General features: G+C 41.5%; 1 protein-coding gene across 1 annotated transcript in view; it reads left to right on the top strand.

Annotated features, from left to right (window-relative positions):
- Positions 1–27055, top strand: part of RBMS3 (RNA binding motif single stranded interacting protein 3) — a 970110-nt gene that overhangs the window by 65883 nt on the left and 877172 nt on the right. The gene's annotated exons all lie outside the window — the stretch shown is intronic.

The raw sequence follows: 27055 nt of genomic DNA, 5'->3' as shown, positions 1-27055 counted from the left end.
TACTGGTAGCCAGCACTCTATGCTGCACTCCGACAAGTCAAACTCTGAAGAGGCCAAGCCCAACTCAGAGCTCACCAGAGACATACTTTATTTCAAGGCAGGAGTAATATGTAGCAAGTGTGATCAGGAGAGGTGAGAAGTAGGCACGTCTATTTAAAGTGACACTTAGTCCTCAATCACTATCTACAAAGAAACTGCAGTGACAGCTGCTATAAACCTCTGTGCACACAACGTTTGTGCAGTATTGGGCAAAGCTATTCAACTTCAGTGATTACTTTTTTCTTTCCCTTCCTTTCATATGCATGAAATCTGGTCCTTTAAAGAACATACCTGCCTTTTCACCCTGTTGCAAGAAAATCGGTTGCTCTTACCACTGCATTACATATTTTTCTGTATCATTCTACTTTGTACTATCCTTTCTTATAATACTTTAATTAAATGACTCTAATGGGCTGATTGGCCTAGACCCATGTAGTCTTGCAATATTGTCTAAGGTTGCAGGAAACAATCCTGAATATTGCATTGTCATATTTAAAGTAGGTTATATGATCATCTAATCAAAGACTAAAAGGAAGGCATATGCAAAAGGTGGCGGAGCTAAGGTTGTCTGTAAGTGTTCAATCTTAACACTTATGTGGTTTTCTTTTATGGAATGTCTGAATCTGATTTATGTATTATATTAACTACCTCATTCTCCACACTAGGATTTTGTGTATAATTTTTTATGAATATTACATGTCTCAGATTACTTGTGATATTTTCCTGCCTGAATGCATGGAGGTAAGTCAAAAGCCTGATAAAGGAACCAGGCAGGGAAGGCAAAACAGTGACACAGTTAAGAGTCCTAGAGGAAACAGGGAAGCTGTTTAGTAGGGAATTCCCTCATCCTGGATGGAACCAGGTAAAGAACAGTTTATTTTCCTAAGGTTAAGCCTAGAGTCAAAGGGGATACTCCAGTCTTAAAGATGTTGACCTAAAGGAGGCTGTCCAGGGAGTGTCAGTGACAGCTAACCAGTGTGCCAGGAGAGATACAGAGACAGCCTGCTGTGAGCAGGACAGTTTGCTTCCCTCAATCCAGAGATGGAGATAACTGGGCTAGATGGAATACACCAAAATTTTCAAAGAAAGATTAAGGTTTAGGTAAGGGAAAATATGCATATAGGACTTCATTCTTTTAACCCTTTGCTCTGTACGCAATGTACATAACAGCCATAGTGGGTCAGACCAAAGGTCCACCTAGCCCAGTATCCTGTCTTCTGACAGTGCCTAATGCCAGGTGCCCCAGAGGGAATGCACAGGACAAGTATTCATCAAGTGATCCATTCCCTGTCGCCCATTCCCAGCTTCTGGCAAACAGAGGCTAGGGACACCATCCCTAACCATCCTGGCTAATAGCCACTGATGGACCTATCCTCCATGAATTTAATTAGTTCTTTTTGAACCCTGCTTTAGTCTTGGCCTTCACAACATCCTCTGGCAAGGAGTTCTACAGGTTGACTGTGCGTTGTGTGAAGAAATATTTCCTTTTGTTTTAAACCTGCTGCCTATTAATTTCATTTGGTGGCCCCTAGTTCTTGTGTTATGAGAAGGAGTAAATAACACTTCCTTATTTACTTTCTCCACACCAGTCATGATTTTATAGACCTCAATCATATCCTCCCTTAGTAGTCTCTTTTTCAAGCTGAAAAGTCCCAGTCTCCTCATATGGAAGCCGTTCCATACCCCTAATCACTTTTGTTGCCCTTTTCTGAACCTTTTCCAATTCCAATATATCTTTTTTTGAGATGGGGTGACCACATCTGCACGCCATATTCAAGATGTGGGTGTACCATGGATTTATATGGAGGCAATATGATATTTTCTGTTTTATTATCTATCCCTTTCTGAATGATTCCCAACATTTTGTTCACTTTTTTGACTGCCGTTGCACATTGAGTGGATGTTTTCAGAGAACTATCCATAATGACTCCAAGATCTTTGAGTGGTAACAGCTAATTTAGAGCCCATAATTGTATAGGTATAATTGGGATTATATTTTCCAATGTGCAGTACTTTGCATTTATCAGTATTGAATTTCATCTGCCATTTTGTTGCCCGGTCATCCATTTTTGAGAGATCCTTTTGTAGGTCTTCACAATTAAGTCCCAGGCAGACTATCTTGGGTAGTTTTGTATCTGCAAATTTTGCCACCTCATTGTTTACCCCTTTTCCCAGAGCATCTATGAATACATTGAGTAGTTCTGGTCCCAGTACAGACCCCTGGGGGACACCACTATTTACCTCTCTCCATTCTGAAAACTGACCATTTTTTCCTACCCTTCTTTCCCTATCTTTTAACCATTTACCAATCCATGAGAGGATATTCCCTCTTATCCCATGACAGCCAGGGCCGTCTCCAGGCACCAGCTTAACAAGCAGGTGCTTGGGGCGGCCAAGGGAGAGGGGCGGCACCTGCGGCAATTCGGGGCAGCAGGTCCCTCACTCCCTCGAGGAGCGAAGGACCTGCCGCTGAACTGCCACCGCCGATCGCGGCTTTTTTTTTTTTTTTTTTCCAATTGCCGCCGCCGATCGCGATCGCGGCTTTTTTTTGCTTGGGGCGGCAGAAATGCTGGAGCTGGCCCTGATGACAGCTTACTTTGCTTAAGAGCCTTTGGTGAGGGATCTTGTTAAAGGCTTTCTGAAAATCTAAGTACGCTCTATCCACTGGATCTCACTTATCCACATGCATGTTGACCCCCTCAAACAATGCTAGTAGATTGGTGAGGCATGATTTCCTTTTACAAAAACCATGTTGACTCTTCCCCAACAAATTATGTTCATCTATGTATCTGACAAACTTGTTCTTCACTATAGTTTCAACCCGTTTGCCCGGTACTGAAGTCAGGCTTATTGGCCTGCAATTGGCCTGCAATTTTAAAAAGGGCACCTCTGGAGCCCTTTTTAAAAATTGGTGTCGCATTAACTATCATCCAGTCATTTGGTATAGAAGCTGACTTAAATGATAGGTTACAAACCACAGTTAGTAGTTCTGAAATTTCACATTTTAGTTCCTTCAGAACTCTAGGGTGAATACCATCTGGTTCTGGTGACTTATTACTCTTTAGTTTACTAATTTGTTCCAAAACCATCTCTGACACCTCAATCTGGGACAGTTCCTCAGACTTGTCACCTAAAAAGAATGGCTCGGGTTTGGGAATCTCCCTCACATCCTCAGCCGTGAAGACTGATGCAAAGAATTCATTTAGTTTCTCCTCAATGGCCTTATTGTCCTTGAGTGCTCCTTCAGCATCTCAGGGGGCACCTGGCATTGGCCACTTTCGGAAGACAGGATACTGGGCTAGATGGACTTTTGGTCTGACCCAGTATGGCCGTTCTTATGATCATCCAGTGGCCCCACTGATTGTTTAGCAGGCTTCCTGCTTCTGATGTACTTAATTTTTTTTGCTATTACTTTTTGAGTCTTTGGCTAGCTGTTCTTCCAATTCTTTTTTGGCCTTCCTAATTATATTTTTACACTTCACTTGCCAGAGTTTATGCTTCTTTCTATTTTCCTCATTAGGATTTAACTTCCACTTTTTAAAGGATGTCTTTTTACCCCTCACTGCTTCTTTTACTTTGTTTAGCCACGGTGGCACTTCTTTGGTTCTCTTACTAGTTTTTTAATTTGGGGTATACATTTAAGTTGAGCCTCTGTTATGGTGTCTTTATAAGGTTTCTATGCAGCTTGCAGGGATTTCACTTTTTGTGCAGTACCTTTTAATTTCTATTTAACTAGCTTCCTCATTTTTGTGTAGTCCCTCTTTCTGAAATTAAATGCTACTATGTTGGGCTGCTGTGGTGTTTTCTGCACCACAGGAATGTTAAAAACAAGTGGTCCAGCTATATTCACCTCTGGGACAGATCCTGTGCTCCGCTTAGGACTAAATCAAGAATTGCCTCTCTTCTTGTGGGTTCCAGGACTAGCTGCTCCAAGAAGCAGTCATTTAAGTGTCAAGAAACTTTATCTCTTCATCCTGTCCTTAGGTGACAGGTATCCAGTCAAGATGGGGAAAGTTGAAATCCCCCATTATTATGGAGTTTTTTATTTTAATAGCCTCTATTATCTCCCTGAGTGTTTCAGTCACTGTCACCATCCTGGTCAGGTGGTCAGTAATATATCCCTACTGCTATATTCTTATTAGAGCATAGGATTACTATCCATATCCATCTATGGCACAGTTTGGTTCATTTAAGATTTGTACTTCATTTGATTCTGTGCTTTCTTTTATATCCCCCAGCAGAGCAACCTGTTCTGTCCTTCCGATATCTTTTGTACCCTGGTATTACTGTGTCCCATTGATTATCCTCATTCTACCAAGTTTCTGTGATGCCTATTGTACCAATATCCTCATTTAATACTAGGCACTCTAGTTCACCCATCTTATTGTTTAGACTTCTAGCATTGGTATATAAACACTTTAAAAACTTGTCACTTTTTAGCTGTCTACCATTACTTGATGGAATTGAATGGGACTCTTTTCATTTGACTTTCTCATCAGATGCTACCTGTATTTTATCATCTTACATCCTCTCCTCCTTACTAGGACATAGAAAATCTCCATTAATAGATCCTCCCCTAAGGGATGTCTCTCTCCGAAGCACGTGCTCCTCCACACCTGTCGGCTTTCCCCCAGCCTTGAGTTTAAAAACTGTTTTACGAGTAAAAACTGCTCTACCTTTTGCGTAAAAGAATAAATAATGCTTTGTTTGAAAGAAGTTGTATTTGAGTGACTCAATGGGGCCGGTCTAGTTAATGGAGTTAGGAAACAGGGTGGTTGCAGCCCATAAATCCAGTCCCAGAGTGGTTGGACCATGTGGCTTCATCCAGAGTGAAGTGCATGAAACCAGGCCTGTTAACCAAGGGAGAGAGTCCAGAAGGAGCCTAAGGCATGGCTTGCTTGGTAACTGACACCAGACCATGATATTGCTGTTATTGACGCCCAAAGGGAACGCTGGCAGTAATGTCAGCTGGAGCAAGACTGAGCCCAAAGGAAGCAGTGTTTCAACTGTGAGAATGATCAGAGACAGGTCCATGACATAAGGTGGGCTGGACACTCTCTGTATTTAAGTACAGGAGTTTTCTTTGTAAAGGCTAATAACACCAGTGACCTCCTTGGCTATTTTTACATCACTTTTGCTTATTGCTAGATTGCCTGGATCAAATGCTGTCGTTTGGGACTGTGTAGTCATAATACAATTTTTAACGGCATTTGACTCTGATCTCAAGATGGTGGGAGTGACTAAACCTCCTGGGACCATCTGTCAGAAGGTGAAGTTTTCCCCTGACTTTTCCTAGGGCCTCTGTACAAATCTTTCTCCTGAGACAGCCAAGTGACTGTCCTTTGGGATTCTTCTCTTTTACCCCTGCCTCCTGCCCATTGTCGTGGAGTCACTACTTTGTGGTAACCTTCCCTCCTTTCTTGACAGAGCTGTACCTTCAGCCTAGCAGACAAGATCATGGAAAAGTACTGCTAACTTTGTAGTCCTTCCAGCATCTGACAGTCCAGTTAGTCCAACTCTGTATCTAACCTTGAATTTCTCCATGGCAGTGACTTGTTGCTAGACCCTGGGGCTTGCAATATTTCTTAAAGAACTAAATGAAAAATAAAGTGCTCCAAAGGCAAAAGTTTCCAGGAAGCTTCCTCAAATAAAATTTAGAAGGGTTCTTTTCTAAGCCTCTTAACAGAAATTCCTCTGATTCTACCTGGGTAGGCTGCAAATTTGAGATTCCCCTTCCCCCTCCCCCCCAATAATGGTTAGATTAGTGGAGCTTGTAACAAGAAACAGGCTGGGCAATTGTTGGCTAGTGCATGTTCCACAGAATGTTCAACCAACAAGATTCATAGAGCTAGATATATTAGTCCCGCATCACAGAAAATTTTGATTTCACGTGGGTGAGTTTAATAGTGATTTGAGGCTTAAATATCACTTCTACGTGTTCTGCAGAAAATAGGACTTCATCTATGAATCAGTTAGATGTGTGATTTGGTAGTTGAGTGACATTTTAAATGGAAAATTAATCTAGAGACTGACGCTAAATTTTTCTTACTGTTGGTACAAGATATTTACAATTTGTCCTTTGATGATGGACTTGGCCAACAACAAAGATCAAAGTTCGTATGCAACTTCAGTCATACTATCTCTGTTCCAAAATCTATATCTTAAAAAAGGCATTTGGGATAATCTGTGGAATGTTTAGACCCAGTACTACTTTACAGTTATACCTGCAAATTGGTTGAAACAATAACAAGGCACCAGAAAGATCATGACATGAGCAGCATGGTTTCTGCAAAGGAAAATTGTCTCCCGCATCTTTTAATCTTAATAAAGGAGAACTGACTGACATAATTTATTTAGATGCCACAAGATCTTTGTCAAAGTTTCACACAAGAGATTACTAAAGAAGCTAAGGTGTCATGGGGTCAGAGGCAAAGTATTTCCATGGACCAAAAACTGGCTAGGAGCCAGAAAGCAAAGGGTAGGATTAAATGATCTATTGTTATTATGGCAGAAGGTTAACAGCAGGGTTCCAAGAGGCTCAGTATTAGGACCTGCATTGTATAATATATTAATTATCTTGGAAGGGGGGGTGGGATTAATATTGAGGTAGCAAAATTGCCAGGTGACACAATTATTTAGGTTAAGTTAGGAGCAGAGGTGACTGAGGAACTTCAGAGAAATGTAAACAAGCTAGATGAATGGGCAATATAATGGAAAATGAAATTCAGTGTCATTAAATGCCAAGTAACGTATATTGCAGGGTTCTAAATTAGCTGAAACAATTCAGGGAAAGGACCTGATTGTCGTGGTAGACAGCTTAATGAAGACCACTGCTCAATTTTCAGCTGTGATGTAAAAAAAAAAACCAAAAATGCAAATAAGATGTTAAGTTGCACAGGCGAGAGAGTGGTGAATAATACGACAAAAATATTGCTTTTTAAATAAATCAATGATATGGCGTTATTCAGAATACTGTGTGCAGTACTGGTCACCCCGTCTCAAAAAGGATATTGTAGAACTACATGGTATGCAGAGAAGGGTAATCAGAATGATCAAAGGACTGGAAAGACTCATGGAGAGTGGGGGGGGAAATGGGATACTTTACTTTACAAATGAGACAAATAAGAGAGGGCATGATAAAAGTATATAAAATAATGAATGGTATAGAGTCAGTAGGAAGAATAGACATTCCTGATCTAATCTCATAACACAGAACAAAGAAAAAAGAACGAGGAGTACTTGTGGCACCTTGGAGACTAACAAATTTATTTGAGCATAAGCTTTCGTGGGCTAAAGCCCACTTCATCAGATGCATGCAGTGGAAAATACAGTATGAAGATATATATTTACACACAGAGAACATGAAAAAATGGGTGTTGCCATACCAACTCTAATGAGACTAATTGATTAAGGTGGGCTATTAGCAGGGTGAGGTGAAAAAAAACTTTTGTAGTGATAATCAGGTTGGCCCATTTCAAACAGTTGACAAAAAGGTGTGAGTAACAGTAGGGGGAAAATTAACATGGGGAAATAGTTTTTAGTTTGCGTAATGACTCATCCACTCCCAGTTTTTATTCAAGTCTAATTTAATGGTGTCCAGTTTGTAAATTAATTCTAGTTCTGCAGTTTCTCGCTGGAGTCTGTTTTTGATGTTTTGTTGTTGAATAATTGTGACTTTTAGGTTTGTAATTGAGTGACCCTGTGAAAGTCATTGAGGCCAAGAATTAAGATTCAAAAAGGCATTGGGCATTTATATGAATATCAAGATTTATAAAAAAAAACTTTGTGGAAAGGATATTAAAGCTCATGCTTCAGGGTTTAAGACAATGTCTAACTATCGGAGATTAGGATGAGATCTAATGTGGGGGCAGATTATCTCAGATCTGCCCATGTTGGGATTTTTATACCTTCCTCTAAAGCATTTGATGCTGGTCATTTTAGGAGTCAGGACACTAGACTAAGTGACTAAACCAGTATGACAATCCTATGCCCCTGTGTAATGCTTTTTATAGAACTAAACACCATTCAAGACTGTGTACAATATATGGAATAAGTGACAGTGGTCATTTAAAGATATTAAACACAGACTAAATGGTAGTACTATTAATTGCAATTTCTTTACAGTGGTTGTCATTGAAAAAGATGACACAAAGAATGACCACAATAGAGAGATTTCAAATACCATAGTGTCATAACTCTTCATTAAGGTTGCATTTTCAATGGCAACCACTTTACTGTTACTTAACAATTTTGTACTCCAGTTTGAGAGCTGCTGTTTGAATGTTCCCTGATACATCCTTGTTCTGAAATCCTGTTTACATTCTATATGGAAGTATTCATATGGTAATTCAAAGTACTGTGTTCCTGGGGTGGGGAGCCTTTTGATAAAGGTATCTAGTGTCTGTGCTATTACAGTGTTAAGCAAGTTGTTCTCCTGCTTGATCTTGTTTAAAAACCTCATTCCCAGCTAGAGTTAGGCAATTTTTGTGTGTGTAAAATGCCGTGTTGGTGACCCATTTTGAAAATTAGTGTTAATTTCTCCAAATTATTTTGGTTCAAACAATTTCCAAAAACATGAAACTTCATTTTGAAACTGTCAAAAGTTTCTAAGTTTTCTGTGCAAAATGACTTTTCATTTAGAGTTTCCTTTATTTCTAACAATTAAAAATGTTAAAAATATCCTCGAAGTGAAATGAAACCTTATTTTGCTCTGTGCACAGAGGGAGCAGAATCCTCCATTGTGTCTAGGATCATCCAGCCTTCATGCCTTAGAACTGTACTGGTTACCCTGTTCTGGAGGCATGATGCAGCACGTAAGTAGCATGCCTGTTGCTGGTAAACTTGCTGAAGACACACATAAGATCATGTGTGGTTTCAGGTGATTTACAACTCTTGGAACTTAGATACTAACCCAACCATCCATGCACTCTTTGTATTGATTAGAAGTGTATGGAACCACTCAACAGCTGATTTGTAAAAAGATCTGTCACACAGATCCTTTTCCTCTGTTTAGCTTCTAGAGAGCAGCCTCCAAGAAGTAAGATATTTGTGAAAGGCAGGGGTATTTCTCCTTCTTACAGGAGCATTTTTCTATGTTTTATTAAAAGAAAATGAATATTCTTGTTGAGGAATCTTTCAGGCTCACAGTTTTGGTACATTATATTTTTCCAAATAGAAATCAATTACTAAACGAATAAAATGTTCATCCCTTTCTCCATTTTCCTGTTGCCTCCATTGCTAGGTGGCTGAAATGATTAATGGGATATGCTGGGTTAAATGGCTTATGTTTTGGTACTCAAATTGTAGAAGCAGCTTTGAGCAAAGCTTTTAGTCTGAGTGCCAGATTGGAAGATATTTTGAAGGCAGCTGATTGGACCAGCACTTCCACTTCTCTCAATTTAGCCATAAATCAATTGATTTTTCTACAGTAATTTTTCATATGGCTTGAACTTGGGTAATGAACATCCCTGTCTTGGAGTAAAATTGTGACTTTCCTAGATCATCTTGGAAAGAAGATCAAGATTTATGAAAGGGACAGAGGTAAATGTATTACATTTTCCCTATCCTCCTCCTCCTGTATTTGTCCCTCTCTCCTCTCTACCTCTTCTTTTATTCTCTCTACCCTACCCCCACCGTAGAAGTCCTAAGATACCTAGTTAAACTTTAGTTTTCACCTATGACCGTTGGTATTGTCTAGTAGAGGTAGATTCTGCTATGTGTTCAGTCATTTCAGAATGATTTCTACAAAGAAGATGGCAGTAACCTGAAAGGACTTAGTACTGTGTAGATCAATTACCAGTATAACATGAGCATGTTACAGTAGTTATGAACATTTGCCTTTTTTAATTTATTATATTTGCTTTTCATGTTACCTGATATCAAAGTGCATTTCTACCATAAAATAACTTTGTACAAATGACATTGTGCAGTACTATATTCATCATGCCTCCTCATGGATTTCCATATCAAATGCACACAGTTTGCAAGAAAAAACAGCTTCCGTTCTTTTCTCTTTTTTGCCAGTCTCTCAAACCTGCTCTGGGCTCTGAAAGTCAGGTTGCGCTCTTTCCATTTCTCTGATCACCATTGACAGAGGTGCAACTAGTAACAGCTATGCAGATCCACTGTCTTCAGCTTATGCCCTCAGTGCCACCCAAGCAAACCTACTTTGACTACATCCCAATATTCTAGTGCAATATTTGTGCCTTGATATTTTGTTGGTACTGGTGAAGTTGAGTTGTAATGATACAAGCACCACAACAAAATGTTGGGCTTTACTGGGTGACTCTTTGGGAATTCATTCTCTGACAAAGTGATCCTCCAACTCTTCAAGGTCAAAATGTGCTTAATAGCATTTGAAAGATAGATCTATTACATATTCACTGGTGGGTGAATATAGAAAGACATTGGATTTAAATGTAAATTTGTGCTGTTCAGTGTAAAATCACAAAGGCTACATTTGGAATGTTGAATGAAACAAACTGCGATCAGGGAATGATCCCCTACATCACTGGGCTTCAAGGATTTGTTATTCAAGGGGATATGGGAAAGTGGGTCACGATTCTCCAGTCTGTAAAAGATTTGAGGTCACATCATAAATGCTTGTAAAATAAAGGAAAAAATAAAGATGGCTATTCAAACAAGTGACCTATACAAAAGCAAAGAGGTGGTAAACAGTACCCTCTGCTTAGGGAAGGGATGTGACAGTTTGCATGGTGAGACACATTTCTCGTGTGGTTAAATATTGTGAAAAATATGTCAAAATAAAATTAAATTGCACTTGTGACATCTGAACCTCCTGCTGTAAACCAGTCTAACGGTTATTGGAATTTCATAGGCCACACTTTTAAAAGGAAGGGCAGAAGTCTGTGCAAAATTGCACTTTTATACTTGTGTGCCCAGTTGCCACGACTACACACAAACTGGGTGATTGCATATGAACATAGGTATTTACTCATGCAATCATCCCTTGTGTGCAGTGATGTCTGGATGTTCAAATATAGGTGAGTAGTTACACAGGCATTTTTGCTCGCCTGCTGGATCTTTCTTTTTAATAGGATCTAAATATTGAAACAAAAGGCTTAAATTTCTGATTTGCTCTGACAATTTTAAATGTATTTAGAACACCTCTCATTAGGTAACAACTTTGCTGAGATCACAAGTATTTTTTCTGCAAGTAGGTTGCCACTAGCAGTAAGGCTCTCTCATGGCAATTATAATTAAGAATTTTATTGTCAAATACAATTCAGGATTTAGACCAGAGCAAGAATGTTCTCTCAGACTCCTGTTCTAAGCGCAATAACATAGCGAGTGCACAATGGTAATTTGGGCATCATTACTTTACACAGTGGTAGCTACCAGATGCAGTACTAGGAACAACCAAGAGAAGTAGTTAAAAAGGTGGATTGCAGTTACTAACCTGGGAGTGAGAATGTTCACATTATAGATGGGTTTGCAGCACTCCTCCTTGTCCAGTAAATACATTAAACAAACATCATGTTTCCCTATGTTCCTTGAGGCAAATAAAACCTTTAGGTAAGGTTTAAACTTTTATTAGAGAATATTTAAAAATAAACAGTACAAAAGATTTGAAGAGTCAGTTGTCGATCATTGGGGGAACATACAGAGTATGGGGGGGATGTTGTTATGTCGGGGTTGGCAGCTCACATAATACATACAGACTGTGATGTCTCCAATGGGGGGGTAAGCGGTGGGCGAGATCAAGACACAGTTGGTAAGCGGTGAGGGTCAATCATCCACATAGGGGGTACAAATAGTCATGGGTACAAGTAGGTGGGCTGGGTAATGGTGATGGGGCGACCCTCACGTGGTAGGATTCAGTTAGGTTGGGTAGGTTCGGGGTTCAGGGAAAAAGGCCCAGCGGGGGGAGGGGGGAGTTAATAGGTCCCTTCCCCCTTGCGGGTGGGCGAGGTCTCCCCGGCTCACTCTTGGCATTGGCGGTGGCCGGTCACGTTGGGTGGGTTCAGGGCTCACGCAATTAAACTGTTTTCCTAAATATGTTGAGTTTTCAGTGTCAACTGATAAACTACTTACTCTAAGCACATAAGTTTTATGTGCCTCAGTTTTAACACTAGTAAAAATTTTTTTATCTCTAGCCTTGCAAGTTGAAATGATTTTTCCTTGCACACACATACTGCACAATAAATTCAAAAGAAAATTACTCTGATACTTTGCTTAATTGCAGGCTTTCTCCCCCCCCCCCCCCCCCGTCTTATAAATTCCTGGATGAAACAGTGGACACAAACCTGGAATCTGAACTTAAGTAAAATTTTCATAGTGAAAACTCCCACTGAACCCAAAGTGAGATCTGCAGGACTGAGTCCAGTATCAGAGATGGTGGTAGAATTGCCCATCTCCTGAATCTATATGACAGTATTAGAAAATGTACTCAGTTCTTGTGCAACAGAGGTGTCCTAGAATTTTGAAAAAGACCTGTTTTAGTGTGCTATGTAAGAGGTAGGTGGTATTATTACTATTACTACTATTTGGATGATGATGGCAACACAGATTTTAAAAGCATGTTATAGTACTTGTCACAGTTTCTGGGTAACTGCACCTGTATTCTTCCTCCATGGTCCTTCAAGGGCACCCACTTAATGTTTCCGGCTCCTAGCTGTCACCTCTCCTGTGCAAATCCCCCCCTCCTCTCCTAACCAAGCATTTTTAGGTTGCCCAGCTCTCTGCTTTACACCGTGGTATCCCCAGCAAACCAGTCTGGCTAAAGACCAGTGCCTGTGCTTTGATTTTTCTCCAAGAGCTGTGAACAGTATATTGCCAGCAGAAACAACTTACCACACAGCTCTTTCTAAGCAAGCACATTTATTCTTAAGGTAAAAGGATTTCAGAGAAAACATATAAAACAATAAACAGATGTAAACACATACTAAACATACCAGGAATCGTGTATGGGGCCTCATAGGCAAAAATCTTTTCAACCCTTCTACAAGGTTTGGGGCCCCCGTTGAACAGAAGGTCATATCCGTTTGCTGGGTCACAAAGAAGGCCCTGTGTCAGTTCAATCTCATTCTTTTATACCAACAGCCCTTTCTTTGTCTCTTATTCTCTGGAAAACCCATCTTGAACAAGTATATGCAATCCACTCCATGGAGTGGTACCTCTGTAGAGTTATTTAGTTTCATTGACTTGCCGTAATCACCACACACTGTTTTTAGTTCCTGAAGGAGATGCAGTAACCCTTCCCACGGAGTAGAACACAATCAGACATAAACCATTCATAGATTTAATAAATATGCTCCTCTAATATATTACATCAGTCACAGTACTTTATAATGGAAACACATGTTTAACAGTATATAGTGAAGCATATAGCTGGTATATTGATTCTTATCAATGTGAATAAAATGTATAGTCTACTGTCATTTCTGAGAACTGAGCATTTTAGGACTGATCCTGAAGTCCTTACATGCCTGTAATTCTCACATAGGTCATCATAAAAATGATCATGCCAGTAAACTGTTAACAGAAAAAAATAGTTTTAAGTGGATTTGATCAGCTAGGTACTATGTAGCATATACTGGGTGTTTGTGCCTGTATATAATAATAAAGGAATTCTATTGACTGTATTCACAATAGTTAATATAGGACCTTTTTTTAAGTGTTCTGGCATCTGAATATTTAAGTTAGCTGTGTATTTTTATTGAATATATCCTGGCTCGTTGATTTTACAATTTCAGAGCTTAATTCAGCTCTTCTCTGTATTCAGAATGAATAGCTAGTATCCATTTAGAATGTCGTGTTGCACATTTTGCTCCAAAACAAAGATATTGAATTATATTTGTTATTGCATACATTTTGAAGGTGGGTTAGATCTGCTTTGGATGTGTCCCCCACCTCATGCTTTGATAGTTTTTTTTTTTTTAAATAAAGCAATATTTGTACATGGATATTAAAAAAATAAAACCCACCAAAAAACAAGCAGTTATTCTTGGGAATATTGTTGGTGCTTCTCTACTTCATTCATGGCAGGACAAGTAAACCCACCAGATATTTTTGAATAAAGATTGTCATATAGTGGCAAGTTCTCCTATGTCCTGATCCAAACACCATTGAAATCATGAAAACATTTAAATCAATCTTTCTATTAACTTCAATGGACAGTGGATCAGGCCTTTAGGAACTCATCCAATTCATACATAGCAGGGGAAAGATTCTGTTGATTTCAGTGATAAGACTCTTCCACTGATGCAGTATTAGTAGAGTGACTGAGCAGAATTTACCTCATACATTTAACAGGTGGTTTTCATAAATTATATTTAAGAAACTCAATGGATGAAATCCTGGCCTCACTGAAATCAATGACAAAACTCCCATTGACCTCCATGGAGTTGGGATATGTATATGAAAGTACAGCAAAATCACTATATCTTGTTTCCCCAGAGGAAGTACTCTTTGTAAGACTTTTTTTTAAAAAATTGATACATGTCTATTTAATTTCCTTAATTTTCCAAGGCAATTTCCTTGCCTGGTATCAAAAGGTTAGTTTGTACTTTTCAGTAATTATCACCTGGGGTGACACCTTCAAACACTGAAGGAAATAAACAGGTGGAGTTAATTAGCTTCAAATAATTTACATGTTCATTATATTTCCTGCAATGGGTTTGAATTTTTTTCGGTAGTTGAAGAGGGAACAGTTCAGTGCCAACTGTAATCTTGAAATGGTTTTATAGTCCCTGGATAATTGTCAGCGTTTTCAATGGATAGTATTCTATAAAGTGCTTGATAACTATATTGTAAGCAGTGGTATCCTTCATAAATGATCAATGTTCATACAGTGGTAGGGATTTTAAATGTAGAAATGTCATAGGACTGAATCCTACACATGGTATAAGGTCCTAGGAAAGGTGGGGAGACAAAGGCAACCTTAAACCATCTTTGGAGCTTCCTAATTCTGGGACTGGAACAATTAAGAGCAGCTCTGGGGCTTGCTTTTTCTTACACCCTACTCTTGTTTGCTTTTTCCTGCTTATATCACCCTTCCCTTCTCAGCATATAACTTACACTCATTTGACACACCCAGTGTAAATGCCAAATGAGTACACTTTTCCACATACACCTGTTTTTCTGAACAACCTTATGGCCAGCATTTTTTGTCACTGTGGAATTTGCACTGTATTGAAAAAAAAAAAGTAAACTTTGACACAGACAAAAATTCAAAATATATATTAGCCTTATAAAGGGAAAGACATAAAATGGTGGTTCACATACCAATTGTAAGAATTTTGGGCATGCTAGCAAGTTAACTGTGTTAGCAATAGATGGTAGCATTCTAACTGGCAACTTGTCAGCATTCCAAATTTCCACCCACTAAGCAATTAAACCACAGTAATCTTTAGCGGACTCCGCATGCAAATGTACTCTCTTGAATATTAGTTTTTAATAAGTTTTTAAAATAGTAACTAAAATGTATTTTGATGATAGAAGTAAATTTGTGACACCATCTTTTCTGTTTAACTCCCAACCCCAATTTTAATTTCACTTCCATGTACAGCTGGCTGAAAATTTCATCAGCATTACTAACAATATTAACAAGGACTTTTTATTTTTTGGAATTTGAGGCACATCAGCTCATTTCTCCGAGTTGTTCCTGCCTTCAAGGCCATATGTAATAAACATAAAAGAGGTGAACTTCTTTTCTATCACCTTCCCAAAAACATGTAATAATCTAATAAGCAATAAAGAAATTTTTGCTTGATGAAACTGATCTATCCAAGGAACCCTCAGTGTCTGATCTGTTATTCCTAAGTGAGGTGACTGAAAAAATGGCAAAAGGCCAACTCCAACAAAAGTTGACCTCTGTCAATATCTCGGTCTCCTCCCAATTAAATTTGAAAGCAGGATACAGCACAGAGATTACTTTAGTGATGATGATGGAGTATCATTAAGTCATAACCTATGGAAAGTTTTCTCTACTTATTTCTAGTCTTGTCTAAAGTATTTTACATTGTGAATGACGTGTTATGGCCAATCTGGCCTGAAGATCTTGCAAGGATACATGCAAATATATTGACAGGGATCAATCCTCTCACACTGAACTCAGAAAAGTGTACTAGGTATCTGCACATCTGCCGTCTGTGCTCTCCCTTGTGGAGACCTGTAAGGCTCCTTCCTCTCCTCCATTTTTGTAAAATGCTTGGTGTAGATTTTAACGATACCAGGAACACACAAGTGTGCCTCTCCTTCCTATCAAATGCAAAAAATGTCAACTATTCCCATGCCTAATTGAAATAATTCATGGATAAAGAGTAGCTGGCTGAAACGGAACCTTAGCAAGACAAAGGTGTTGCTGATGGGAAGAGGCAAATGCTTTGAAGACTAGATAGCATTATATCACCACCTATCATGGAGGGAAGCAGCCCAAGCGTTATCAAAGTGTGCAGCCTCAGGATTCTCTTGGATTCCTGATTGATAATGGATAAGCAATTAGTGATGACAATCAGAATCCTTTCTTCCCACTCCATGGCTGTCTAGGAAGCTGTCCTTTTTTGAACAGATAGTTTGCCACAAAATGATCCACAACATCATGGCCTCCAGGTTGGATTATGCCTTGGATTGAATATGCAAACCCTGAAAAAACTCCATCTGGTTCAAAACAGTGCAATCTGCCTGTTTAAGAAACGTAGACGCGTACACATCATCTTTATGCTGTGGTGACTGCATTGACTCCACATTGGAAACCTGATAAAGTTCTATACCGTGCTCCTACTCTCCAAAGTTTCCCAAGAGCTAGTACCAAGGGGCAGTCTCTCCTTTTGTCAGCAATATCTACCATAACAACATTGCTTCATCCATAGCAAGAGTTTAGTCATTTGAAAGCTGAAGTCAGTACTTTTTCAGTGTCCTTTTGGAGGTAAGAATGACCTTAAATCATCGTTCAGGTCCAAAGGCAAACCCCATTTCTATGCCTTACCTTTCCTTTAACAATTATAATAATAATTTAAAAAATATCCCAAACTGGTAATAGACCCAAACCCCTAAGAACAATGGAAAAGGAAGGGAGGAAAGAGAACCATGTGGCTTCAGGCCATTTATTCACTTGTAAGGTTCTCAGATATCAAATGACAAGCTGAGTATAATACCTACAAAGATCTTATGCAGATTGGCTGAATCTGAGCTATGATGCTTTATTGTTATGGGAGGGCTATAACTTTTGTTTTTATTGTATCCATCTTAGTTCATATTTTAAAACTCTCCCCATCAGTGTGTACATCTAATAATTTAAAAAAATGGTTCTCAAAGGTATATATAAGCATCTGAATAACTTAACTGGGTGACATCCTGGCCCTATTAAAATCAGTGGCAAAACTCACATTGACTTCATCATTTTACCCAATGTCAAGGTTGTCATAGTGAAGCCACCACTGAGTATAGTAGTGTCTAAAGTACAGTTTTCAAAAGTATCCTTTTACAGATTCCAGTTATATACCTCCATAATGGCTCAGCAGATGGGTTTACATGGATATACTCCACAGAACATAATGTTTTACCCATTGCTTAAATGTATATTTACATGATAGTTCAAAACGACACAGAATGAGCAATCATGTTTACTTAATAAGATTGCTGTACATGTTACCTTGAGATACTGTTATGGCTGGTGCCACCACAGTGTAACAGATTTATGTGCCCAGAGCTATGTTTAAAATACATGTTCTGGTCCTCTTAAAGGCAAATTGTAGGAATAGAGTTTGAACCTATATATTTCCTAACCCAGGTCAGTTGCATTCAGATTTCTAGCCTTATTTTTTTTTAACTCCCTCCCCCCCCAGTAGGGCTGGCATTGGCCACTGTCAGAAGACAGGATACTGGGCTAGATGGCCTATTGGGTCTGATTCAGGGTGGCCATTATGTTCTTATCTATCATGGTATCTGTCTGCCACACAAAATTGATTGGCAAAAATCAAGCTCTTTGTGGACTCTGACTCTCCTCCCTTTTGGAGCTATAGAAAGCTCTGCAGGGGGTAGGTCTTTGTTAGGACTAGGGGAAGCAGGGAATGGAGGATGCTGTGAATATCTTTCTGGTTATGGTGGGGAAAAAATGTATCAAATAGAAAGGCTTTGCAGCATTTTCTACAGGTTGTCTGTCTCTGGGTTTTCTAATCTCCTCTGGAAGTTTGTTCCACAGTTGGATTTCCTCAGCTGAGTATGCTTTGTTCCTGGCTCTCATGTCATTCTGAGCTTTGTGACCTGCATTGTCCCGGAGAAGTGCAGCTGTCTTGGCAGTTTGTATATGGAAATACAGTCTCTAATGTAGCTTGATCCATTAATTGCTTTGAAGATTTGGACCAAAGTCTTAAACAGGCTATGGAAGTAGACTGTGAAGGTCTGGAGCACAGGCTTTCAGGCTCAGGGTTCTTTATCATCTTTATTCATTTTGGTGATTTTAGGCCTGTGGTGTAAATAATCTTAATTTGTAAACAATGTATAACCCCCTTTTCTCTCTGCTTGGTGCCCTTCCTCTGCAGCATGGGGCCTGGATCACTTGCTGGTTTAAACTAGAGTACATGGTGGATTCTCTGTAACTTGAAGTCTGTAAATAATGGTTTGAGGACTTGAATAACTCAGCCAGAGGTTATGGGGGGAAAGGGAGTGATGTTCTGTGGCCTGTGATGTGCAGGAGGTCAGAATAGATGATCACAATGGTCCCTTAAAGTGTCTGAGTGATCTATATTTGTACATTGGAGCCTGATATAGAAAGACAAGCAACAAAGAGTATGAGCAAAACAATAATACTGATTATGTTAATTTCATGTTATAATGGAACTAAAGCATACAAACGATCATTCAAAAGTCTGTGTTAATTGTGTGAACAAGCTTAATTGGAATGTGGTTCATTTTTTCCCCTTTGGCATGAGCCTCACTGTAAACACACACAGGAATTACTAGGTGACTAATGAGACCTCCCTGCTAAGAGTTGTGCAGCATTAATGTTTCCTTTTACTCTCTTAAGATCTACACAGTACAGTGTTTCTTTTACTGCAAAATGTTTTTCAGAAACAGTATGTGACGCCTTCCTCATCTCAGAAAAATTAAATTAGACCATATTTCAGTTGACTTAAGTTATTAAGCCCAGCTATTTTAAGACATATCTTAGTGGTATGTAAACTATTTCTGTTTACACAAACGCTCCCTTCAGAGGAAAGCTATTATAGAATATTCTTTAAATGACTAGGGTGAGATTTTCAAAGGCCCAAAGAAAAAGGCCTGTTAAGTGTTCAGTTCCCCTGTGTGTCTTTGAAGGGAATTGGACACCTAACACTCACTTTGTGCCTTTGAAACTCTCCTGTTATGTGCCTAAAACCATATGTGATAGTGTGTGCCTAGTTTGTGAGCACTCTTAGGCCTTGTTTAACTGGCAACAGTTTGTAGGGTATATGTAGCTACACCCCACAGTGAAAAGCAGGCTGCCTCCACATTGCAGTATGTAGTTATGCATCAGTGAAAGGCTCTGGGCAAGAGGAGGCAGCCTGCTTTGCACTGCGGTATTTAGCTACATATCAAGCCACTAACTTACTGCAGAATTTAAGCTTTGATTCATAGGAGTCAGTCACAAACCAATTACCCATCTGTAGTGAGGCTTGAGCTGGGTCCTGCTTAGTTTAAAAAAGAGGGAGAGACACTCCTGTCAGGCTTTTCTCTCTGAGGGCCCTTCATGTATCAGATTTTCACCTCTTTGTCCAGGAGTACTGGAACAATCCCCTGAATGCTCCGCCCACCTGCTCCTCCCCCTCCCCTGCTTCCCGAATCAGATCTTCGCGGGAAGTCTGAAAAGAAGCAGGGGCAAGCGGGAGGCAGCAGCAGGTAAGCTGGGGCGGGGGGGCACGAGGAGGAGAGCTCCGGGGAAGCGCGGCCCGGGCCGAGTGGCTCCCTCCTGCCCGGGCCGAGCGGTGCCCGGCGGCCCCAGCGGCTCCGGCCCAGCTCGGGCCCTAGCGGCTCCGGCCCCGGTTCCGGCCACAGGGCGGCAACCCCGGTTCCGGCCGAGCACCCCCGGCCCGGCCCGGGGCCCGGCCTGGCCCGGGGCCCAGCAGTGCCGGCCCTGGTTTGGGCCCCAGCAGCGCCGGCCCGGGCCCCAGCAGTGCCGGCCCGGGCCCCAGCAGCGCCGGCCCGGGCCCGGCCCGGCTCAGGCCCCAGCAGCGCCGGCCCGGGCCCGGCCCGGCTCAGGCCCCAGCAGCGCCGGCCCCGGTTCCGGCCGAGCGCGCCTGCCCAGCCCCGGCCGAGCACCTCCGGCCCGGCCCCAAGCTCCGCAACCCCGGCCAGAGTGCAGCCCGATTCCTGGGCTCTTTAAAGCCAGCTCTGGTCAGGGGACAGAGGTTGGATGGGTCGGGAGTTTGTGGGGGGGCTGTCAGGGGGGCAGGGGTGTGGAGAGGGGTTGGGACAGTCAGGGACAGGGAGCAGGGGGGTTAGATGGGTCTGGGTTTCTGGGGGGGCTGTCAGGGGGGCAGGGGTGTGGAGAGGGGTCGAGGCAGGCAGGTAGCAGAGGGGGTTGGATGGGTCAGGAGTTCTGGGGGTCCTGTCAGGGGGCGGGGAGCCCCTGGGGGTCTGTCTGGGGGCGGGGGTGTGAATATGGGGTGGGGGTGTGGATAAGGGTCGGGGCAGTCAGGGCACAGGTAGGGTCATAGGGGGTTCTCAGGAGGGGGCAGTCAGGGGTCAAGAAGCAGGGCGGCTTAGATAGGGGTTGGGGTCCTAGGGGGCAGTTAGTGGCAGGGGTCCCAGGAGGGGGCAGTCAGGGGACAAGGAGCGGGGGGGAGGGTTGGGGGTTCTGAGGGGGGCAGTCAGGGGGTGGGAAGTGGGAGGGAGTGGATGGGGGCGGGGCAGGGGCGGGGCTAGAGCGGGGCTCCTCCCCCCCAGTGTCCTCTTTTTTGCTTGTGGAAATATGGTAACCCTACTTCCTCCACCACATCCACTAGGCCAGTAATCCTGTCAAAGAAGGCAATTAGGTTGGTTTGGCATGATTTGCTTTTGACAAATCCATGCAGGCTATTCCTTATAATCCTATTTACAAATTGATTTAATAATTTGTTTGAGTATTTTTTCAGGTATTGAAGTTAGGCTGACTGGTCTATAATTCCACGGGTCCTTTTTGTTCCATCTTTTAAAGACAAATATCATAAGACTCACCATAAAATCACAAGAGTGGGCAATCTAGTGTTTAGTCCTTGCTTTATGTAGAAGCTTTATGTAAATTAATGCCAAATGTGTTCAGTTATCCTGCTGCTGGAAAAGATAGTAGCCATTGTTTATTGCAGGGAGGACACCCTGGATGCTAGACTAAAGCTGAAATCTAATTCTTAAATTAGTGCGTTGGACCAAAAAAAAAAGGGGTCCCTGCAGACCATCCTTGAAGATAGAGTGAAGGACCAAAAGTGTAAATGCAAGAATACCGTTTTAGTGGTTCACAGCTTAGATTGTCTGTGTAACTGTGGGGGGCTTTGGTTTAAGACATTTTAGTTCCAGGGCTCTCTCAGTTATTGGCCCTATCCTGCTGTCCTTAATTCAAAATGTCAAATTGGTATAAGTTTTGCTTGAGGAAGGCCTGGAGGACTGGGCCAGTTATGGTACTAAGGGAATATGCGTGAATATGTGAGGACTGGTTGTATACATATCCCTATATAGCCATAGATGCTGTTTTTACAAATTTTTGTTTGACTCAACATTGTTCTTTTTAATTCAAGCTTTTCCTCTTGCAACAGTGAGAGCTGTTTGCAATATTGGCTGCAGCTGCCCCACTTTTGTATGAATCATCCTTTGCTGTGTTTACCTTTCATCGTCATAGCATACACGTGAACTACAAGGAAAATAGAAATTTTGTCTGTATAATCTATGCAAATCATAAGTTATTTTTAGAATTTTTGTTAAATCTGAAACTTTCATCAGCCATCAGGATTTATGCAAATTCCAGCATATGCAGTACTCATTAGTCTGTACTCTTGGATGTACTCCTTACATTCATTTCATTTTATGACTGTCTTCCCAGCATCCCTCCCTACAATGGGAGAGTGAAATGCATGCAATTTTCCTCTCAACAGATCCCTCATCAGGATTTATCTACCATTTGAAAAACTGACATTTTTTTTTCTTATTGGAGAAATAACCTACCCGCTTGCTGAGGTGAATATGGAGAACGAAGAGGACTCACCAACTGCCAGGACTTAATTATGTTCAATGTCTCTTTGAAGGTGCAGTTGCTGGGGCGCTGGTGTAGGTAATTACTGAGATCATGGAAGCAGTTCTGAGGGCTTAAGAAGTCCCTCAATGGCCTGAGTGCCAAGCCAAGAGCTTGAGAGCTCAGTCATCCCCTTTATTTTCACAAGAAAATAAGACCTGTAGCAGGGCACTATACGGTTAGGAGGAAAAGGAGGAAGTGTTGGCTTCATGGCATTGTCTATTTCCTTTGAGTTCCTTAGTTGGAACCAGTGACCTTAGCTCTGGTGATTGAGAGGGTACAGTCATTATCTTTGGCATTGTGCCCCTCAACCCGATAGAGATTACCCACATGAAATAAAGGTGATCTAGTTTTATGCACGTTTCCTTTCTGCTAAGAGTCCAAGTTGCCACAGGGGCTGGGAAGCAATGTGGAAGCTTTGCCTTCCATGGTTGTCCTGATCTTCATGTGGATCTCAGAGCATATGTGTATTTATGGGGCCAAATTTTCTGCTGATTCTTTTATGTTTGTATGAATGGGTGTTTAGAGAGAGTGTATGCGTGTGCATTTCCCATTCCAGGATAATGATTATGAGGAAACTCCATGAGTCAAATCCTATCGACTTCCTTGCTCTTTCTGCTGTTTTTACCCATAAGTGGAAAGGTTCGTCCCAGGTATGGGAGGTGTGCAGCATGGTTCCCACTGAGAACTGATTGAATACCTTTTTGAATCTTCATTATAATCTCATGCAGTTTCTTTTTAAACCTCCAGGGGAAACTAATTCTATTTTCTAGACCCATTTATACTTCCAGTATAGACTTCTCTTCTGCTATGAAGGTCATTTCAGACCTGGTGATTTCAATGAATTGTTTTGTCTCTCTTCATTGTTGTTGAATATGTGATTTTCAAATTGAATTGGTATAAATTTGTGAGTGTGTGTGTATTTAACACCACATTAGAAAACACTGTCTAAAACAATAAAACATCCTGCCATGCTGCCAGTCAAAAGAAATAGCATTTAACATAATAACCCCATGGGTATGTCTACACTCCAAGCTCGGGGTATAATTTCCAGCTCAAGGAGACATACCTGTGCTAGAGTACAGCTGCTACAGTGTGAGCAGATGGGGGGCTAGTTACTCCGAGTATGCGCCTAGCATTTTAGATGGGTAGGTATTCGGGGCAGCTAGCCCTACTGTCATTGGCGCTGCTGCAGCTACACTCTATTTTTATAATACTAGCTCAATGAAAATGTATGTGTGTGTGTCTCCTCGAGCTCCAATTTACACCTCCAGCTCAAAGTCTATCCTAAGTACCCTCACCCTTCTTTTGTGTTCTCGTAGGGTATGTCTACACTGCAATAGAGAACCCTCAACACTCAGGGCAGATCTTCGCTACCGCTTAAGTCGATCTAGCTTACGTTGCTCACGGATGTGAAAAAGACATCCCTCAGAGGTCTGTCCACACCGGCGCTGTGTTGGCGGTCCACTCCGACATAGCTTCTGCTTGTCACCAAGGTGGAGTAATTATGCCAACGGGAGAGCGTGTGACGTTGTGCAGTCTATATGGTTTTATAAAAACTTGATAATAAGTCAATATAATGTAACTGGGATAGTTTTAGAGAAAATATGGTAATAAATGAATATAACGTAACTGGGATATGCTTCATGCAAAAGGTCTCTTGTAAGGTATCATTACAAAGCTTATAATCTACTGAGTATGATCATCTGATTTGTATAAATGTACCACTCTTGTATCTAAAACTAGAAATATAAAATGTAACCCTGAGGGCCTATTGTAATTATGTAAAGTGTGGACCATTAATGATGGTTTGGAATCTTGATGACTCCCATTAACCAGGACCATTGTCTGCAGATGGTTGTGTTTACCTGTTAGTCTTCCTGTATATGTGTGTGCTGGCAAGTGGGCAATGAAGTCTTGCAGTGACATGTGATCATGTCACCTGAACTGGAATCCATCTTTAACCTGGTGCTTTTCCAGTGAGGGGGGGTGGAAACCCAGAGGGACAAAGGGTTCCCGCCTTATGCAAAAGATATATAAAGGGGTGGAAGAGAACAGAGAGAGGGTGGAGCCATCATGAAGAATCCCCTAGCTATCACCTGAGCTGGAACAAGAGCTGTACCAGGGGAAAGAATTGTGCCCAGGCCTGGAAGGTGTCCAGTCTGAGAAAAACTTACTGAAGCGTCTCTGAGGGTGAGATTATCTGTATTTAGTTTGATTAGACATAGATTTGCGCATTTTATTTTATTGTACTTGGTGACTTACTTTGTTCTGTCTGTTACTACTTGGAACCACTTAAATCCTACTGTCTGTATTTAATAAAATCACTTTTTATTTAGTAATTTACTCAGAGTATGTATTAATACCTGGGGGAGCAAACAACTGTGCATATCTCTCTATCAGTGTTATAGAGGGCGAACAATTTATGTGTTTGCCCTGCATAAGCTTTATGCAATTTATGAGTTTGCCCTGCATAAGCTTTACCCGCTTTATGCAGGGTAAAATGGATTTATCTGGGTTTAGACCCCATTGGGAGTTGGGCATCTGAGTGCTAAAGACAAGCACATTTCTGGGAGCTGTTTTCAGGTAAACTTGCAGCTTTGGGGCAAGTGATTCAGACCCTGGGTCTGTGTTGGAGCCAGACGGGAGTGTCTGGCTCAGCAAGACAGGGTGCTGGAGTCCTGAGCTGGCAGGGAAAACAGGAGCAGAGGTAGTCTTTGCACATTAGGTGGCAGCTCCCAAGGGGGTTTCTGTGATCCAACCCATCACAGTGGTGTAGTCGAGCAGGATCTGTGCACAGCTGATTGCTTTGAGATACTGGTAGTGATTTCAAGTGAGTTTTAAGTGTGGTGGCTGGAGAACAGACAAAGTGGTTACTGGTTTGTTATTTTCTGTTTGCTTATTTCGGGAAAGGGAAGTAGGGACAGAAAAGGAAGCAAAATAAGTAAGACGGAAGATCAGAAGAAGCTAAAACTACACAAGTTGCAAATTGCCCAGAAAGACTGAACAGTGGGCGCTGGGAATGTCTCTGTTAACTAAGAAGCCCCTGAGCTGAGTGCATCTCAGTTTCAGTGAACTGCAGATGGGTGTGGCCCAACCTCTGTCTGTGCTGAAGATGACTGGAGTGTCTAACCTAGCAAGACAGGAGGAGAGGGGTGCCTGTTCTGGCAGGAGGGTGTTCTCTGTGGTATCCCAGCTCATCGAGAGGTGGTCTCAAGGGAAGACAAATGGAAACTGATGTACAATTTGCCTGGGAAAAGGCTGACCTGGAAAAAGAAAAGGCTGCCCACCAACCTGGACTTAAGAGACAGAGCAATTAAGACCCAGAAGCATGACCTGGCTGTAATGGAGTGGAAGAGGTGCACAGAGACATGTATCCTGGAGCTGGAAGTTGGGGTCCTGGTGACTGCTGCGGTGGGAACAAACCCCAAGGACTCTAGCTGGAAGCAAACACAACCTGAATGACAGGGGGGGGGGGATTTTGCTGGCCAGCGAAAGGTCCCTCATAGCTGGTAGCTGTGAGCCTACAGCTGGATCAGGGTCTCTTTCCCTTTTGGGGGACACAGGAGTGTCTGCCCCATAGGGGAGCCCAAAAACGAATTTTAGGTATATTGCCTCCGCCATGGTCAGTGTCCAAGTCTCTGGCAGTAAGTTCAGGAGGAGGGTGTGACGTTGTGCAGTCTATATGGTTTTATAAAAACTTGATAATAAGTCAATATAATGTAACTGGGATAGTTTTAGAGAAAATATGGTAATAAGTGAATATAACGTAACTGGGATATGCTTCATGCAAAAGGTCTCTTGTAAGGTATCATTACAAAGCTTATAATCTACTGAGTATGATCATCTGATTTGTATAAATGTACCACTCTTGTATCTAAAACTAGAAATATAAAATGTAACTCTGAGGGCCTATTGTAATTATGTAAAGTGTGGGCCATTAATGATGGTTTGGAATCTTGATGCCTCCCATTAACCAGGACCATTGTCTGCAGATGGTTGTGTTTACCTGTTAGTCTTCCTGTATATGTGTGTGCTGGCAAGTGGGCAATGAAGTCTTGCAGTGACATGTGATCATGTCACCTGAACTGGAATCCATCTTTAACCTGGTGCTTTTCCAGTGAGGGGGGGTGGAAACCCAGAGGGACAAAGGGTTCCCGCCTTATGCAAAAGATATATAAAGAGGTGGAAGAGAACAGAGAGAGGGTGGAGCCATCATGAAGAATCCCCTAGCTATCACCTGAGCTGGAACAAGAGCTGTACCAGGGGAAAGAATTGTGCCCAGGCCTGGAAGGTGTCCAGTCTGAGAAAAACTTACTGAAGCGTCTCTGAGGGTGAGATTATCTGTATTTAGTTTGATTAGACATAGATTTGCGCATTTTATTTTATTGTACTTGGTGACTTACTTTGTTCTGTCTGTTACTACTTGGAACCACTTAAATCCTACTGTCTGTATTTAATAAAATCACTTTTTATTTAGTAATTTACTCAGAGTATGTATTAATACCTGGGGGAGCAAACAACTGTGCATATCTCTCTATCAGTGTTACAGAGGGAGAACAATTTATGAGTTTGCCCTGCATAAGCTTTATGCAGGGTAAAACGGATTTATCTGGGTTTAGACCCCATTGGGAGTTGGGCATCTGAGTGCTAAAGACAAGCACATTTCTGGGAGCTGTTTTCAGGTAAACTTGCAGCTTTGGAGCAAGTGATTCAGACCCTGGGACTGTGTTGGAGCCAGACAGGAGTGTCTGGCTCAGCAAGACAGGATGCTGGAGTCCTGAGCTGGCAGGGAAAACAGGAGCAGAGGTAGTC

Source organism: Emys orbicularis, chromosome 2, assembly GCF_028017835.1.
Source record: "Emys orbicularis isolate rEmyOrb1 chromosome 2, rEmyOrb1.hap1, whole genome shotgun sequence".
In the NCBI taxonomy this organism is placed as follows: domain Eukaryota; kingdom Metazoa; phylum Chordata; order Testudines; family Emydidae; genus Emys; species Emys orbicularis.
The sequence above is the reverse complement of the archived record's forward strand: the minus strand, read 5'-3'. Positions and strand labels throughout refer to the sequence as shown.